Source organism: Pseudophryne corroboree, chromosome 7, assembly GCF_028390025.1.
Source record: "Pseudophryne corroboree isolate aPseCor3 chromosome 7, aPseCor3.hap2, whole genome shotgun sequence".
Lineage (NCBI taxonomy): Eukaryota > Metazoa > Chordata > Amphibia > Anura > Myobatrachidae > Pseudophryne > Pseudophryne corroboree.
The window spans coordinates 383422069-383440773 of record NC_086450.1 but is presented as its reverse complement, the minus strand read 5'-3'; the positions used below and the strand labels follow the sequence as shown (position 1 = coordinate 383440773).

Here is an 18705-nt window from a genome sequence, read left to right as displayed (position 1 = left end):
GTGACCGAAACCAGCAAATCAGCAATGAAATACCCAAATTTAGCACATATACGATCAGTCACACTGACATGCGGTGGGAATGCCCAGCACAGGGCTAGTCCACCCCGCATGTCAGTCCCTGCCCCGTCGCACAAGTACAAAAGCATCACACAGCGGCAATGCTTCTGTACTTGAAGAGTAGCTCCCCAACAGCGCAGCTCCTGTGCGCTGGCAGGGAGCTATTTGTCGCTGTGAGGGTTGCAGCGGCTGCGCGTCACGCAGCCGTCACAGCCCGCGCGCCCCCCCCTCCAACAGTCCAGGCACTCCTGCGTTGCCCGGACCACGCCCCCTAAATGGCGGCCAAATGAGCTGGCCCGCCCCCTCCCGACCTGTCAATCAGGCAGAGGCGATTGCAGGGCTAAGACAGCTGCGCAGTTCAGACCTGATCGCTGCTGTGCGAAAATGCACAGCACCAATCAGGTCTGAATTAGGCCCAATCGTGAATACTCACATTTTTTGGAGTGCATTACTCATTTTCATGAGTTTTTTTTAGATATTTATCCATCATATAGCTCCCTTTTTTATTATCTAAATCAATAAAAGTTGTTTTAATTAACATATTTAACATTTATGGGGGGCATCCAATTACCTGCGGTCAATGACACATAGGACACATGATACATGGGATCGATAGCTTATCCCGGATCCCATGTGTCTTTTATCGCACGATTGCAGGTCCGTTTTTGGCCTATCAAAACGGCCTCTAATCGGATGACTATTGGTCAAAAATCGCGATGTCTGGCCATTTTGATCCGTCGAAAACGGATTGCATCCAATTTGATACCCCCCTATGAATGGTCTTCTGTCTGTTCCTCCCACATTGCTCTTCAGTTATGCCTGCCAAGAGTATCTGCAGTACCTGAGGGTAACCCATTCGTGCATGTTATAAATACCCAGTGGAGAAATATACAGTATAATGTGTGAGTTTGATTGACAGTAACTAGGTCGACAGGGTGTCTAGGTTTACATGTTCTAGGTCGACAGGTTAAAAGGTCGACATGAGTTTTTCACATTTTTTAAAACTTTTTCATACTTAACGATCCACGTGGACTACGATTAGGAATAGTAACCTTGCCCGAAGCATGGCGAGCGAACACGGTGCACTAATTGGGGTTTCCGGTCACTGTACAGAGAAAAGAACACCCAAAAAACATTAAAACCGCATGTCGACCTTTTGACCTGTCGACCTAGACCATGTCGACCTAGAGACCCTGTCGACCTAGCATCACTGTCGACCTAGTTACTGTCGACCAATAGTGGTCGACCCAAACATGGTCAACCTAGACATATAACAAATTAGATAAATCCTGCACCAGTTTTAAAAAAGCTCTTTTAAATATATTTAAATATTCAATAACTCCTTCTGCTACATATTTAATATAATTTCATCTGTCACAGATATGTGTTAATTAGCAGGTGCTCTCCTAATGCTTAAAGGTCCTAGACCCACAGGTGCAGTGGCGTAAGTTCATCACAGTTGCCCGGAGGCAAGATAAATATTGGTGCCCCCCTATTTCCTATATTAAGATAAATATATGTATGTATGTGTGCGTATGTGTGCGTATGTGTGCGTGTGTGTGTGTGTGTGTGTGTGTGTGTGTGTGTGTGTGTGTGTGTGTGTGCGTATATGTGTGTGTGTGTGTGTGTTCTGAAAAAAATGTATATACTGTATTTATACATTTAATTGTCTTTTATTTTAAATCAAACATTTCTTAGCAGTCATGCTCAGGATTACAACCCATGACCTGTTATACTGACAGCAGACACTTTACTGATGGAGCTATTTGCTTCTGTACAGGTGTAATTGTCAGAGAAGTAACTTCATATAGTTAGAATTCTCATATTTTCCTATACAGGAGCAAATAGCATCATCAGTAAGGTGTCTGCTTCCAGTGTAATAGGTTGTGGTTTCTAATCCTGGGTGTGATACTTGTAAAATGTGTATCTACAGTATAATAAAAAGGGTGTGATTTGTAGGGTGCAGGGACCAGTGAGGAAGTTGGCCACTGAAGAGACAGCGGCAGCTATCAATTAACTTAATTCAATGGTGTCATAGAATGGGAGGAGAGGTGCCCCCCTTCAGAGCAGGAGCCCGGCGGCAGATGACTCCGTTGCCTCCCAGAGTTCTGCCTTTGCACAGTTGTATACAAATAAAGAAAAGAAGAAGAAAAGCATTTTTCTTCGGATGCACTGGAGTCAAAATATTTGTTAAAATATCTATTCTTTATTGGATATATATTAAAATATTATAGGGACTGGTGAAATATAAAATATATGTTGATTAGAAAACAAAGTGTGATATTAAAAATATCACTTTGTTTTCTAATCACACTATATTTTATATTTCACCAGTCCCTATAACATTTTAATAAATAGCCAATAAAGAATAGATATTTAAACAAGTATTTTCACTCCAGTGGGTCTGGCAAAAAATGCTTTTCTTCTTCTTTTCTTTATTTGTATGGTCGACCTAGACACTGTCGACCCTATGAACTATATATATATATATATATATATATATATATATATATGTATGTATGTATGTATGTATGTATGTGTGTGTGTGTGTGTGTGTGTGTGTGTATGTGTATATATATATATATATATATATATATATATATATATATATATATATATATATATATATATATACTAGAGATGTGCAGTGGGCATTTTTCGGGTTTTGTGTTTTGGTTTTGGATTCAGTTCCGCAGTCGTGTTTTGGATTCGGACGCATTTTGGCAAACCTCCCTTAAGAATTTTGTCGGATTCGGGTGCGCTTTGGATTCGGGTTTAAAAAAACAACAACTCAAAAACAGCTTAAATCATAGAATTTGGGGGTAATTTTGATCCTATAGTATTATTAACCTCAATAACCAGAATTTCCACTCATTTCTAGCCTATTCTGAACACCTCACACCTCACAATATTGTTTTTAGGCCAAAAGGTTGCACTGAGGTCACTGGATGACTAAGCTAAGCGACCCAAGTGGTCAGCACAAACACCTGGCCCATCTAGGAGTGGCACTGCAGTGTCAGACAGGAGGGCAGATATCAAAAAAAGGCCCCTAACAGCACATGATGCAAAGACGAAAAAAAGGTGCACTGGGGTTGCTGTAGGCCTAAGCTAAGCGACACAACCACCTGGCCCATCTAGTAGTCTCACGCAGTGGCTGAATGTCAAGAGTGGGCCGCAATTGTTCGGTCCACTGAAAGCATCTCCAGCACGCTCCAGTCTCTTTAAAAAAAATATGCAATTGGTAGACTTATACGGCAGTACCCCAGGACTAATACAGCAGTAGCCCTGGACTCATACGGCAGTGTCACACAGGATGGCACTTTTCAAAAACTAGGCCCCAAACAGCACCTTATGCAAAGATGTCGAAGAGGTGCAATGAGGTAGCTGTATGACTAAGCCAAGCGACACAAACAACTCCAACTGGAATTATATGTCCAAATCACTGTAATTATTTGGCAAGTTCACTGTAATTAATAATTATAAATCACTGATATTAATTGGTAAAATCACTGTAATGCTACGTCCAAATCACTGGAATTATTTGGCAAGATCACTGTAATTAATAATTATAAATCACTGATATTAATTGGCAAAATCTCTGTAATGCTCGTCCAAATCACTGGAATTAATTGGCAAAATCTCGCTATCGGGTTGAAAAAAAGGTTTATGGAGGGAACCGCACAGATTGAAAACAAATATTATAAGCAAAAAATAGTAATTGTCTGAAAAAACTGAGTACTATTAATGAATTAACTTCATAGTGAGGTAACCAAACACCTTAGGGCTTTTCTTTGCCTATATGGTGTTTATATATGTTAACCCTCAGTGGTGCTCCCCAGAGTCAAAAATTGGTATCAAATTAATACAAAAGAAGCAGAAAAACAGTTGACTCCTGTTGGGGAGCACTCAATTTCAGACACAAAGAAATCTAGTATAGATATCTGTTAAGATCATAAATTTTATTGATTAAGTTTAATAATAGAGAGTTCTAATTATACCAATAAGTGCGAATTTATAAAAAGTATATTAAACATTATATATAGCCTTGGCTATGATATCTGGGTAGCCGGGTTCCTGGTGTTATAATAAATAATTATGAGGTATGATAAATAAAGTAGTATCTCTGTGTTACAGAAAAAACTTATTTATGACCATCATTTAATCTGCATAATCGACTTTAAAGAAAAGTTATTGCAGAGGATTGAATCATAGGTCATATATCCAATTTTCGGTACACTAAATTTGTGCACTGCTTGCAATTTAGTATGCGAGTGGATCCAGTGAGTAGCGATAAATTGCAGTACCTGGGTGTTCCAAGGTGGTCTCCCATCCGAGTACTGGCCCGGCCCTCCACTTCTTGGCTTCCAAGATCAGATGAGATTGGGCATCTCCAGTGGGGTATGACCGCAAATAGCTGCGCTTAGACCTTTCGCCCGAGTAGAATTTAAGCAGTAACTATGTGTATTTATAAACACAGGTAAGAGTGCAGGAAATAATAATGAATTACCTGCTTAAGAAATAACACAGTGAGGTGATTTGTTGTCACAGATACTATGACCACAAAACTACCACATTAATCTGATAAATCATATATGCCAGGAATTGTAACTGTTATTCAAATATAACAGTTCCTATTTCAAAGGATTAATTGCACCTAAGTCCACATTACAAGGGCTCTAAGCATGAATGAATCAAACACTGTGTAGCCCATATACCAGTTAGGGCCCAGAGAACTGTTCAGACTGTAACGAGCAAAGTTTAGTATATCACTCAATATAACTGAAAATAGTCCAGATACAATTTCAGATTTTGTGCTCAGTATGATGATACATGTATCATTTAGGACAATTACACCGCACACTGTGGTTTTAAGCTGAAACAGTTACAAGTTCTGAGCTCTGTATATTGATACATATGTCATTTGAAACAAATTCCATGTAACAATTAAAGTGACAAAAAAGAATTCACTGATAAGTTTTACTGATAGTATTGCGGACTATTATTTGGTGCTCAAAATAACTTCCTATGACAGGTACATAAGAACATTCAGACTCCACCTGGGAGACCAATAGTCTCAGGAATAGGAGGACTTACAGAGAAGGCCAGTATCTTTTTGGATCTACACCTGAGACATTTGGTCCTCAGTCTTCCCTCGTATGTTCAAGATACATCAGACATACTTAGGAAATTACAAGATGTGAAACTTGAGGACAATCAATATCTGGTTTCATTAGATGTTGAATCATTATATACGTCCATTGGCCACCTGGATGGGATGGCTGCGGTCGAACATTTCTTATACATGGAAAGATGGGAGGATTTCCATAAATTCTTAATGAAGTTATTACATTTTGTACTCCATTTCAATTTCTTTACGTTCAACGACAGATACTATTTGCAAACGAGGGGGACGGCTATGGGGGCAGCGTGTGCACAAACGTATGCAAATATTTTCCTCGGCTGGTGGGAGAAGGAATTTGTCTTCAAAGACGACAATGATAGATTAACATCTAGTGTCATCATGTGGGCCAGATACATAGACGACATCTTCATGATCTGGGAAGGCGAATTGCATCAACTACATGAGTTTATCCAACATCTGAATAACAATAAACTTAATATTCGCCTCACCCACAACATTAGCCAGCTTGAACTGCCCTTGTTGGACCTGAAGATATATAAAGACCAGGATGGGATGATAGCCACCAATCTATATCGGAAAACCACGGCAACAAATACACTTTTGCACCAAACAAGTTCCCATTTTCCCCCAACCATCGAAAACATACCGAAAGGGGAATACTTACGCCTCCGGAGAAATTGCTCGGATGAAGGACAATTTAAGATACAGAGTGACGAGCTAGCTCAGAGATTGCGAGAGAGAGGGTGCAATTAATCCTTTGAAATAGGAACTGTTGCATTTGAATGACAGTTACAATTCCTGGCATATATGATTTATCAGATTAATGTGGTAGTTTTGTGGTCATAGTATCTGTGACCACAAATCACCTCACTGTGTTATTTCTTAAGCAGGTAATTCATTATTATTTCCTGCACTCTTACCTGTGTTTATAAATAGACATATGAGAAAATTTGGTTTGTGATCACTGCACGGAACATTTCGGAAGCAGTTACTGCTTAAATTCTACTCGGGCGAAAGGTCTAAGCGCAGCTATTTGCGGTCATACCCCACTGGAAATGCCCAATCTCATCTGATCTTGGAAGCCAAGAAGTGGAGGGCCGGGCCAGTACTCGGATGGGAGACCACCTTGGAATACCCAGGTACTGCAATTTATCGCTACTCACTGTATCCACTCGCATACTAAATTGCAAGCAGTGCACAAATTCAGTGTTCCGAAAATTGGATATATGACCTATGATTCAATCCTCTGCAATAACTTTTCATTAAAGTCGATTATGCAGATTAAATGATGGTCATAAATAAGTTTTTTTCTGTAACACAGAGATACTACTTTATTTATCATACCTCATAATTATTTATTATAACACCAGGAACCCGGCTACCCAGATATCATAGCCAAGGCTATATATAATGTTTAATATACTTTTTATAAATTCGCACTTATTGGTATAATTAGAACTCTCTATTATTAAACTTAATCAATAAAATTTATGATCTTAACAGATATCTATACTATATTTCTTTATGTCTGAAATTGAGTGCTCCCCAACAGGAGTCAACTGTTTTTCTGCTTCTTTTGTATTAATTTGATACCAATTTTTGACTCTGGGGAGCACCACTGAGGGTTAACATATATACACACCATATAGGCAAAGGAAAGCCCTAAGGTGTTTGGTTACCTCACTATGAAGTTAATTCATTAATAGTACTCAGTTTTTTCAGACAATTACTATTTTTTGCTTATAATATTTGTTTTCAATCTGTGCGGTTCCCTCCATAAACCTTTTTTTCAACCTGAATATAAATGACTGGCTGCCAGTCTTCTTGGGAATACCTGCACGATTCCAGATATCATACCATCTGAAGTTTCCTACTATAGGAATCATCAGTCTCCTTTTTCACAAGAGTTCATTAAAATTGATAAGATTATAAACTAATATGAGTTTTAATCTAAAGCAAGAGTTATCCACTAGACGAAAAACAAGAGACAATTTGGATGATACAGTATATTTCCAAGTGAACTGACTAATAGTAATCCCCACATTAGCTGGGAAGAAGACTTCCGAAAACTCAACCAGCTATTACGAAGACAAGTGAGGACAAACTGGGACTTAACAACATTAGAGAACTATATAAAAAATAAGATCTCTCCCAGAGGCCTCCATCCTAGAGTTTTTCCCACTTTTGAGTTAGTAAGTGAAAACCTAAAAAAAGAATGGGAAAATACTATTTTAAAATGTTCCAATGATCTTATGGGCATTTTAATCAAGCATAACAACCTAGTATTAGAGCAAGTGGAGCATGATTTGGATGATGTTGGAAAGAAATTAGAAACTTGGGAGAAGGATATCCAATTCCAGAAATGCTTTGAAAAAAACTAATCAGAAGTACAAATATACGAGCAAACTATCATTGACCGTAAAAAAACAAAATTTGCCAGGGATAAGAGAGACTTTGCATCAGGAAAAATTTTCAAGTGGCAAAGAACCACTTGGAAAAAGGGCCCTTCCAAATATACGGAACAATATTCTTCATCCGAAGCTGAAACATCAGGCGCGGAAGAAAGTGGGGACTATACCCCGGATCAATATTCCAATTCCAGAGCAGAGGCAACTAAAACTCAATTCAATTCCTCTTTTTTAGGGGACTCTCGGGACGGGAGAGGAAGGCAAAAACAAAGAGGAGGAAGACAAGGAGGGGGTGCAAGAGGAGGAAGAGGTCGACAAAGATGGGATTCATCACCACCACTGACCCGGAATACACGGAAGAGATAGTACGAGAATTCTCAACCGTTAATGATTCACGCAGTAAAGAAACAATTAAGTTACCAGTACAATCATCTAATGAAGAGGATAAAGTTGACACACAACTTAAAATCATTAATCTGTCAGATCATCTGATTACGGAAGCCCAGAGACAAATTCTAAGTAAAGGACTGACTTTTTCCCCCACGGATAATTTTAATAGATTCAACTGGGAGAAAGATCTTAAGATGTTCGGCAGAAAACTCCTATTAACAAAAATTTATGCGAATAAAGAAGAAGATGTAAACATGCTAGATTCCTCATCAGGCACAATGGCAACAATGGAAGCCACCACCGAAGGACTTCTTCCTTGGACACAAACTATTTCCGATATACCATCTCTGGAACAGGAAGCTCTTCTAGCACTTCAAGAACTGGGCCAGGAACAGGGAGAGCTAATCCCTACCGAACACATCCTCCCTACTACCAGACCCACCTGTAAGAAGAACTCAACATATTTCCCCCAAGAACAAATTAGCCCGGAGGTACAGATATTTATGAAATTGGTGGCCAAAGAATTCGATAAAATATATACTGACAGAAAGAAATTTTCCTACTGTTCCAATCTGACATTCCAGGAAAGGAAGGCCTTAAAAGAAATTCAAAAGTGGGAAGACGTCATTATCAAACCCTCAGACAAAGGGGGAAATGTCGTGATCTGGCCCAAAGACCAATACATCAGGGAAGCCCTGCGACAGTTAGAAACTACTGACTGCTATAAAAGAATACTCCTGAATCCCGCTGAAAACTATAAGACCATCTATCAACAAATTATTAACCAAGCCCAAGAACAAGGGGTAATCACCAAGCAAGAGCATGAGTACTTACTGGTTCACAATCCCAGAATTCCAACTTACTATATGTTACCGAAGGTACATAAGAACATTCAGACTCCACCTGGGAGACCAATAGTCTCAGGAATAGGAGGACTTACAGAGAAGGCCAGTATCTTTTTGGATCTACACCTGAGACATTTGGTCCTCAGTCTTCCCTCGTATGTTCAAGACACATCAGACATACTTAGGAAATTACAAGATGTGAAACTTGAGGACAATCAATATCTGGTTTCATTAGATGTTGAATCATTATATACGTCCATTGGCCACCTGGATGGGATGGCTGCGGTCGAACATTTCTTACACGTGGAAGGATGGGAGGATTTCCATAAATTCTTAATGAAGTTATTACATTTTGTACTCCATTTCAATTTCTTTACGTTCAACGACAGATACTATTTGCAAACGAGGGGGACGGCTATGGGGGCAGCGTGTGCACCAACGTATGCAAATATTTTCCTCGGCTGGTGGGAGAAGGAAATTGTCTTCAAAGACGACAATGATAGATTTACATCTAGTGTCATCATGTGGGCCAGATACATAGACGACATCTTCATGATCTGGGAAGGCGAATTGCATCAACTACATGAGTTTATCCAACATCTGAATTACAATAAACTTAATATTCGCCTCACCCACAACATTAGCCAGCTTGAACTGCCCTTCCTGGACGTGAAGATATATAAAGACCAGGATGGGATGATAGCCACCAATCTATATCGGAAAACCACGGCAACAAATACACTTTTGCACCAAACAAGTTCCCATTTTCCCCCAACCATCGAAAACATACCGAATGGGGAATACTTACGCCTCCGGAGAAATTGCTCGGATGAAGGACAATTTAAGATACAGAGTGACGAGCTAGCTCAGAGATTGCGAGAGAGAGGTACAGCAATACCTCTATCAAAAAAGCTATAAGAACTGCCAAAGATACAACCAGACATGACATTATTTTCAAGAAAGCATGGGACAAGAAAACCAACAACCCCATTAGATTTGTGGGCAATTTCTGCCAGGAATGGAAGAAAGTTACCAGTTCTATACAAAAACACTGGCATATTTTACATACTGATCCCACTCTATCTGAGAAATTAGGCCCTCGGGTATCGATGAGCTGGCGTCGATCCAGAAATCTTAAAGACTGCCTAGTACAAAGTCATTTTCAAAGATTACCTAAAAAAGTACCATCAGTAACAGGAACTTATCCATGCGGGAGATGTAAAGCTTGCAGACACATGGAAACTACTAATGAGGTAGAGGACAAGTTTGGACGCAAACACAAGATTACAGATTATATCAATTGTTCAACAGAAGGAGTCATTTACTGCATTAGATGTACATTCAATAAGAGATACGTGGGGATGACAACTAGACCACTTATACAACGTATTCTCGAACATGTGGGATCCATACGCAACGCAGCCACTGATAAGGCGAAAATGAAACAACTCACTTCAGTAGCACGGCATTTTTATATTCATCACAATAGTAGATGGGAGGACATGAGAGCTTTTGGGCTACAAAAAATCAAACTGGGAATCCGTGGCGGCAATATAACTGACAGTTTACTGAAGAAGGAGTGTGAATGGATCTTTAACCTGGGCACTACTTACCCTCAGGTATTGAATGAGAACATGAATTTTGGGGTCTTCTTGAATTAAACAAAAAATCTGCACAATAACCCGTCAACTATAATAATATGGAATAATATTTTTCAGTCCATTCATCCCTACACATTCCTGGTGGGCCATACTGGTTCAGTACATTGGCACTTATAATCACTTCCCATTTGAGAATTTTTACTATGGGCTCTTATTTTTATTCTATTTTATTTCTATGCCCTCTTACATTATCACTCTTTGTATTCACTTTCCATTATAACTTTACTCAATATTTAATCAGGTAGTATTCTCTCTATCCACAGCACTCTTTCTTTCCTTTCTCTCACTTTATCTAAATAACCATCCCTTATCTTTCATCCCTTCTTTCCTTTTTTCCCTTCGTCTCTCTTCCTCTTTTTTATTATTTTTTCCATTTTTTCATTTTTTTTCAATTTTTTTCATTTTTCCCCCACTTTTTTTTCATTTTTTTCATTCTAGTCCTGTGTAATTCACTAAAGATATAATTTCACCAGCACACATTTATTATATGACTGTTATATATTCCATTAATTTTATCTCACAATTTTCCTCATTTCACCATGCTGTATATTTATATTCCATATCTAGGGTTATCATTTGTCATTCTAATTGATCACTATTCCATTATCTTGGTGTCTCTTTAGTACAACAATTGTGGATATCCAATTGTGGATATCCTATTAACCTATATATAATTAATTAATTATTTTACCACCCATTCTCCACCACTCTTTTTCCTTTATCCATTTTATTCTTCTAATTTATCCTTCTAATTGATCATCACAATTTACATTTATATTTCTCAAACATCTAATGTGTTATATACTAATATTTAAAAACCTCCCAATTTAGGATTGTTATAACTTACTTTTCAGTACAATTTATTTCAGGGGAACGTAAACTACGGCTCACTTCTAGTTTATTATCAATCAACAATTAATTAAGCTCATTACTTCTTGCATATAAACTAACCAGGGATCAGATCCCAACATCACCCTGTGATCAAGCCATCATTGCGAAACGTACGTCAGGGTTGTCCGATCGCGTGATGCGCATCACGTGACCGGAGTTAGCTGTTCGATTCCAGAGGTTACCGGGACCCTGAACGCCGGGAGCATTCTCGCACTCTACAGCTCCGGAGCTCCTCTCCGGACAACTACACCAATACAGCCTGGGCGCACGGCCAGAACACCGCCAATCCCAGCACGGAGGTAACGCTGGTGCACTCTTCATGCACCACGAGCACTATCCCGCTGAGAGCAGCAGCATGGTCTGGCCATGATTAGCAGACAGCAGGATTTTTGGTATCGTATGTGAAATACCCATTACAACTAACCTTTATATATTTTGTTATCATCAGCGTTAGTGTGACTATTTTCCGCTTGGAGCTGTCACTCATATAATACGAGTCACACAGGTAGTAACGGTTGTTTATAGATTTAACTTTTTATCACAGATACCTTAGTCTCTAATTTAGAGTGCTATATCTGCATATGTCTGTTTGAGCATGCTAACTTTCATTTGTGCTTATTTATAACAGATATTTTAGTCTCTAATTTAGAGTGCTATATCTGCATATGTCTGCTTGAGCATGCTAATTTTCATTTGTGCTTATGCACAATCTGTTGTTCACGTTTAAATGTTGGCGGTATTTTTGCATAACCATTGGAGGAAGTTAAGAGTGATCATAGATTAGCTTCCTAGAGCGTTCTGTCATAGGAAATTATTTTGAGCACCAAATAATAGTCCGCAATACTATCAGTAAAACTTATCAGTGAATTCTTTTTTGTCACTTTAATTGTTACATGGAATTTGTTTCAAATGACATATGTATCAATATACAGAGCTCAGAACTTGTAACTGTTTCAGCTTAAAACCACAGTGTGCGGTGTAATTGTCCTAAATGATACATGTATCATCATACTGAGCACAAAATCTGAAATTGTATCTGGACTATTTTCAGTTATATTGAGTGATATACTAAAATTTGCTCGTTACAGTCTGAACAGTTCTCTGGGCCCTAACTGGTATATGGGCTACACAGTGTTTGATTCATTCATGCTTGGAGCCCTTGTAATGTGGACTTAGGTGCAATTAATCCTTTGAAATAGGAACTGTTATATTTGAATAACAGTTACAATTCCTGGCATATATGATTTATCAGATTAATGTGGTAGTTTTGTGGTCATAGTATCTGTGACAACAAATCACCTCACTGTGTTATTTCTTAAGCAGGTAATTCATTATTATTTCCTGCACTCTTACCTGTGTTTATAAATACACATATGAGAAAATTTGGTTTGTGATCACTGCACGGAACATTTCGGAAGCAGTTACTGCTTAAATTCTACTCGGGCGAAAGGTCTAAGCGCAGCTATTTGCGGTCATACCCCACTGGAGATGCCCAATCTCATCTGATCTTGGAAGCCAAGAAGTGAAGGGCCGGGCCAGTACTCGGATGGGAGACCACCTTGAAACACCCAGGTACTGCAATTTATCGCTACTCACTGGATCCACTCGCATACTAAATTGCAAGCAGTGCACAAATTTAGTGTACCGAAAATTGGATATATGACCTATGATTCAATCCTCTGCAATAACTTTTCTTTAAAGTCGATTATGCAGATTAAATGATGGTCATAAATAAGTTTTTTCTGTAACACAGAGATACTACTTTATTTATCATACCTCATAATTATTTATTATAACACCAGGAACCCGGCTACCCAGATATCATAGCCAAGGCTATATATAATGTTTAATATACTTTTTATAAATTCGCACTTATTGGTATAATTAGAACTCTCTATTATTAAACTTAATCAATAAAATTTATGATCTTAACAGATATCTATACTATATTTCTTTATGTCTGAAATTGAGTGCTCCCCAACAGGAGTCAACTGTTTTTCTGCTTCTTTTGTATTAATTAAAATCTCGCTATCGCCTGCCTAGTGAAGTGGAATCTAGATGGGATTTGGTACCGCGGACACAATAACTTCATCAATTGTCTAAATCCCACTGCACTAATGGCGGATTACGGGCGCACGTCTAACAGCGCACTGATTATACTGATCACTGATTTTACTGAGCACTGATTATACTGAGCACTGATGATACTACGGAGAACTGACACTGAGCAGCACGATGCAGCACAAGACACTGTACTAGTATTAGTGAGCAGCACAAAAGCCCTCTGGAATTGTTACCGTCCAGATACCACTGTGACTGGAATAATGATGACCTATGCACAGTGACAGGAGACTACCACAGCACCCTACAGCAGTAAGATGCAGCACAAGACACTGGACTTTTAGTCACCACAATGCAGCACAAGATAATGAGTAGTGATACTGAGCACTGATGAGGATACTAGAACTGACACTGGGCAGCGAGAACAGCACTGGACTACTGTACTGTACTACTATATACTGGTCACCACAATGCAGCACTGATACTGAGCACAGATATTGAGCACTATTCAGGATACTAGAACTGACACGGAGCAGCAAAATACAGCAATGGACTACTGTACTGTACTACTATATACTGGTCACCACAATGCAGCACTGATACTCAGCACAGATACTGAGCACTGTTGAGGATACTAAAACTGATACTGGGCAGCGAGAACAGCACTGGACTACTGTACTGTACTACTATATACTGGTCACCACAATGCAGCACTGATACTGAGCACAGATATTGAGCACTGTACAGGATACTAGAACTGACACGGAGCAGCAAGATACAGCAATTGACTACTGTACTGTACTACTATATACTGGTCACCACAATGCAGCACTGATACTGAGCACAGATATTGAGCACTGTTCAGGATACTAGAACTGACACGGAGCAGCAAGATATAGCAATGGACTACTGTACTGTACTACTATATACTGGTCACCACAATGCAGCACTGATACTGAGCACAGATATTGAGCACTGTTCAGGATACTAGAACTGACACGGAGCAGCAAGATACAGCAATGGACTACTGCACTGTACTACTATATACTGGTCACCACAATGCAGCACTGATACTGAGCACAGATATTGAGCACTGTTCAGGATACTAGAACTGACACTGGGCAGCGAGAACAGCACTGGACTACTGTACTGTACTACTATATACTGGTCACCACAATGCAGCACTGATACTGAGCACAGATATTGAGCACTGTTCAGGATACTAGAACTGACACGGAGCAAGATACAGCAATGGACTACTGTACTGTACTACTATATACTGGTTGTGACCGGAGAGACTAACCAGCCACACGTGAAATGGCCGCTGCGGCACTGAAGGGGTTAACCCCTAGTGCCCGGCGCCATTAGGAGGACAATGGGCTCTTGGCGCCACTTTTAAACTGTGCACTGGCGCTAGTTGCCATCTTTAAATGTAGTGTGGGTGCTAGGCACCGGGTATTTAAAAATATATTTAATACTGTGTTTTCACCAATGTTATATTTAAGGCAATAGGCACAGTTGTAAGATTGCACATTTACATTGCATGCAAATGCCAGCACTTAGAAGGAATGTGTAAGCTGTGTTGGTTTTAAAATGCATTTACGTTTGTGGACAAATGGCTTGGAAGCTGCTCACCTAGGAATTGAGATGCTGATGACCCTGGCACCTGGAAAGGGGTGTATAGACAAGCCATTTCTTTGAGATTGAGATGTGTCTCTGTGTAACTTTATAGACACATGCAGGTGAAAGGATTTGTTGCTGTCTTCTCTGAATATTGGGGGTCATTCCGAGTTGTTCGCTCGCAAGCGGATTTTAGCAGATTTGCTCATGCTAAGCCGCCGCCTACTGGGAGTGAATCTTAGCATCTTAAAATTGCGAATGATGTATTCGCAATATTGCGATTACACACCTCGTAGCAGTTTCTGAGTAGCTTCAGACTTACTCGGCATCTGCGATCAGTTCAGTGCTTGTCGTTCCTGGTTTGACGTCACAAACACACCCAGCGTTCGCCCAGACACTCCCCCGTTTCTCCGGCCACTCCTGCGTTTTTTCCGGAAACGGTAGCGTTTTTCCCCACACGCCCATAAAACGGCCTGTTTCCGCCCAGTAACACCCATTTCCTGTCAATCACATTATGATCGCCAGAGCGAAGAAAAAGCCGTGAGTAAAATTCCTAACTGCATAGCAAATTTACTTGGCGCAGTCGCAGTGCGGACATTGCGCATGCGCATTAAGCGGAAAATCGCTGCGATGCGAAGATTTTTACCGAGCGAACAACTCGGAATGACCCCCATTGTGTGAACTGGGTTTGCATGGAGATGTTAGAGAGACAGGAACATGTTAATCAGATTGTGTTTTACAAATGCAAACTAGTGGGTTTCATTCAACAACAGTTTGATGTAACATTTCTTAGGCTGCATTATGTGTGATGCAGATTATGTTTAATTTACAGTATAAGAACGTTGTCTATGTGTGAGAGGGTGAATGCAATTGAAATGCAAGTTACATTTACATTTGTGAAAGAGACAGGTACATGATAATCAGATTGTGTTTGGGAAAGCACACTGGTTTGGTTATATATGAAGAGGAGCAGGAATGTGCTTTATCTAATTCTTAACTTTTGAAATGTAACTTGTATTTCTTTATATTTTCTGCGATAACCTGATTGGTTGGAGAAGACAGGGAGGGCTTACCCCCCTGTGGTACTGTGTGTAGAACTGAGATAAAAAGAGGATGCCTGTGAGCCTCCAGGTTGTAGTAGTACCATCTTATTCTGCTGGAACATCTTACTGTATGCTGTTGCCCCTAGCAATAGGGAAGAGTTCTCTTTAGAACTATTGAGCAAATAAAACATCATTGCCTCAAGAAGATTGCTTCATCTTGTGACCTACAGGGTTAGGCCAAACCTAGCCCCGTCCTCCGGCTGTCCAGGGAAGCACCTAACGTCTCCAAGTTCCGCCTTCCGCCAGCTACCGGTAGAGGCCTAGCAAGTGGCTAGTGGGGATTCGTCAGCACCACACAGGTGTGGTAAGGCAGTGCGTCGGCACATACAGAGCAGAACCGTGGTTCCAAACGCCACGGCAGGTCAGGAGTTTGGTGGTGGCAGTATAAACCCGCCCACAACGCAGTGGGTGGAGTCAGTAACAGGCGGTTACTGACGGTAAGCGGGAATCCCCTATGTGGTCAGGCCTCGTGTGACTTGACCTTCCATTCTGTGCGCAGCCAACGGGCCGCGAAAGCGGCGAGTGCTTTCGTACGGGACCGTCCTGTCACAGAAATTGTTGGCATAGCGGTGGGATATTCCCAGGCGACTTTTCATCACCCGATTGGAGAAGCCGAGTTACTCAGGAGAGGAGTAACTGCAGCGCAGGAGAACGCACAAGATGGCGGAATTCAGCGGAATGTCCAAGGATGATCTGGAGATCGTGTGCCAGGAGAAGGGTGTGGATATCCCTTCCAACGCGTCCAGAAGTGTCATGAAGGCGGCGCTCATGAGCTTGGAGGAGTCCCATCGGGCGGAGGTGGAAAGCACTGACGGCGTCAGCATCGCAGAGGACGGCCCAACAGTGGACCTTCGTAAGGAACCGGTGAGACCCACAAGCCCCGCCCTCTCTCACAGCAGCAATGTTTCCCAGCAATCCCTAGCAGGGCCAGGATCCCAACGTCCCAAGAGAGGGGTGTGGGGGGGGGGGGGGGGGCGGCCCGGATACCCTAGCAGATCAGCTAGCGGAATTGGGGGAAAGGGCAACGGAGCAAGAACGCATGCTTGTCATCCGGATGTGGCATGCGGAGCGGGCATCACCAGCCGTGGTACCCCGGGAGCCGTTGTCAGCTGTTGTACACAGATCAGGACGAGTTCAGTTTGCCAAGTTTGCAGACAGTGATGGGGACATTGATGGACATTTGCAAGTTTTTGAAAGGACTTGTAAACTACACGATCTACCCAAGTCAGAGTGGGTGAGACACCTTGTGCCCACTCTGCATGGAGAGGCCTTGGAGGCCTATCGAGGAGTGGCCACGGAGGACTATGGGAACTACAATGAAGTTGCGAAGGCCCTCCTCCAGCGATTCTTCATCACTCCAGAGTCTTACAGGAAGAAGTTCAGAGACTTGCCCAAGAATCCTAGCAGCACCCATGGGCAGTTCGCCACCCAGCTGCGGCAGTACGTGGTGAAGTGGGTGAAAGATTCTGAAGCCACTACATGGGACGCACTGATCGACCTGATCTGCAGGGAGCTGTTCTACCGCAGGTGCGCCCCAGAAGTGAAGGAGTGGGTGCTAGATCGGGAGCCACCCAGCTTAAAGATGGCTGCCCAGTTAGCCGACAAGTATGTGGCAATTCGGCCACAGGGGCAGAAGCGCCCAGCCAGCAGCCATATCTGGCACTGTGGGGGCATATCTGGCACTATGAGGGCATATCTGGCACTGTGGGGGCATATCTGGCAGTGTGAGGGCATATCAGGCACTGAGGGGACATGCATATCTGGCAGTATGAGGGCATATCTGGCACTGTGGGGGCATATCTGGCACTATGAGGGCATATCTGGCACTGTGGGGGAATATATGGCACTGTGGGGCATATCTGGCACTATGAGGGCATATCTGGCACTGTGGGGGCATATCTGGCACTATGGGGGCATATCTGGCAGTGTGAGCGCATATCTGGCACTGTGGGGGCATATCTGGCACTATGGGGGCATATCTGGCAGTGTGAGGGCGTATCTGGCACTGTGGGGGCATATCTGGCAGTATGAGGGCTTATCTGGCACTATGAGGGCATATCTGGCACTATGAGGGCATATCTGGCACTGTGGGGGCATATCTGGCAGTATGAGGGCTGTGTACGGTTAGAGCTGCATTTCCCACCCTAGGCTTATACTCGAGTCAATAAGTTTTCCCAGGTTTTTGTGGTAAAATTAGGTGCCTCGGCTTATATTCGGGTCGACTTATACTCGAGTATATACGGGTGTATATATATATATATATATACACACATATATATATATTGCTGTAGCTCCACCCATATTTTCCACAGCTCCACCCACCTTGGTGGGTGGCGGGTGGGTGGGTGGCCCTTGTCCCTTACTTTGCCAGGGGCGCTTGGGCCTAGATACACCCCTGGGCAGATATAACATGTTCAGAGAGAGTTAGATTTGGGTGGGGTGTGTTCTAACTGAAATCTAAATTGCAGTGTAAAAATAAAGCAGCCAGTATTTACCCTGCACAGAATCAAAATAATACCACTTTCA

General features: G+C 41.5%; 3 pseudogenes; 2 read left to right on the top strand and 1 right to left on the bottom strand.

Annotated features, from left to right (window-relative positions):
- Window positions 1–4349: 4349 nt before the first annotated feature.
- On the bottom strand, window positions 4350–4469 carry LOC134946996 (5S ribosomal RNA; annotated as a pseudogene).
- A 1762-nt stretch (window positions 4470–6231) lies between these two features.
- On the top strand, window positions 6232–6351 carry LOC134946431 (5S ribosomal RNA; annotated as a pseudogene).
- A 6508-nt stretch (window positions 6352–12859) lies between these two features.
- LOC134947151 (5S ribosomal RNA) lies at window positions 12860–12979 on the top strand (annotated as a pseudogene).
- The last annotated feature ends 5726 nt before the right edge of the window (window positions 12980–18705 follow it).